This window comes from Trachymyrmex septentrionalis, unplaced genomic scaffold, assembly GCF_001594115.1.
Source record: "Trachymyrmex septentrionalis isolate Tsep2-gDNA-1 unplaced genomic scaffold, Tsep1.0 scaffold138, whole genome shotgun sequence".
In the NCBI taxonomy this organism is placed as follows: domain Eukaryota; kingdom Metazoa; phylum Arthropoda; class Insecta; order Hymenoptera; family Formicidae; genus Trachymyrmex; species Trachymyrmex septentrionalis.
In genome coordinates this window covers 157,450-158,915 of record NW_017304522.1, presented here as the reverse complement: position 1 = coordinate 158,915, position 1,466 = coordinate 157,450, and the positions used below count along the sequence as shown (strand labels likewise).

The 1,466-nt window shown below is 27.7% G+C and overlaps 1 protein-coding gene across 5 annotated transcripts in view; it reads left to right on the top strand.

Moving 5' to 3' along the window:
• LOC108745351 (monoacylglycerol lipase ABHD12) overlaps positions 1–1,466 on the top strand; it is an 8,075-nt gene that overhangs the window by 4,351 nt on the left and 2,258 nt on the right. The window lies entirely within an intron of this gene.

Sequence of the window (1,466 nt, the reverse complement as noted above, 5' to 3'; positions counted from 1 at the left end):
AACCATGGCAAGTGTTTGAATATCTGTGTAAAACGCTTAAAAATTAATTTACATTTATTGGAAATAGTACAATTTATATCTAAATAGATAATAATTGTTGAGATATACCTGTGCAAATGGATGCTCTGTTAATTCATCTTGTATGTTATTGAATGGTGCTTCCAGAAATAATCCTGTTGGTTGTATATTTTCGGCTGCTAGCAGGGCTAATACATGCGTCGAAACTCTAATATCAAATAAAAAGTTATAATTATAAAATAAACTATTTCAATTTGAACGTTAAATACGAAGCGCTCTTACAGTTCCGAGTGTTAAGATGTTGAACTAACATTCATTAAAATTAAAATTAAATTAAATTAATTTATTTCAGAAATATAAATTAATTTAATTTAATTTTAATTTTAATGAATGTAATTTCAGAAATAAATTAATTTAATTTAATTTTAATTTAAATGAATGTTAGTTCAACATCTTAACACTCGGAACTGTAAGAGCGCTTCGTATTTAACGTTCAAATTGAAATAGTTTATTTTATAATTATAACTTTTTATTTGATATTAGAGTTTCGACGCATGTATTAGCCCTGCTAGCAGCCGAAAATATACAACCAACAGGATTATTTCTGGAAGCACCATTCAATAACATACAAGATGAATTAACAGAGCATCCATTTGCACAGGTATATCTCAACAATTATTATCTATTTAGATATAAATTGTACTATTTCCAATAAATGTAAATTAATTTTTAAGCGTTTTACACAGATATTCAAACACTTGCCATGGTTCCATTGGATGGCTGTTGAACCATTTTATAAGAATAATTTGCGATTTGAGTCTGATAAACATATTATTAAGATTGATTGTCCTATTATGATATTACATGCTGAAGATGATGGTGTAATTCCAGTTTTCTTAGCAGAAAAGGTATGATTATAATATATTATTTACAGTACTTTTGCTGTACAATTATATAGACCAGATTTGTCCAAAATTTAACTCGCGAGTTAAATGGTTCTTTTTCTTCATTGTCTCGTTAAGCGAGATAGACAGAAAACAAAAGGAATAAGATGCTATAGTTGCACCCAGTTATAAGTTACTCTAGCTGTTCTGGTCTCTATCCCTTTTTGTTTTCTATCTGGTCCAATGAGATGGCGAAAAGATGAGAATGTTTAGCTCGCGAGCTAAAGCCTAAAATAGTTGTTAAAAAATTAATATCACAAATTAATAGAAATTCATACAAGTTCATGTTTCAGCTTTATCAAGCAGCATTAGATAGTTTTGGAAATAATACAAATCATATCCAAATGATAAAAATAGATTCATCCTATGGACTTGGACATAAATATATCTGTAGATACAAAGAATTACCTGATATAATTAAGTAAGTTATTAACATATTTCTAAAATAAATGGAATTCATTTTTCTTTATTACGAAAATTAACATTGGGAACTGTAGAACTATG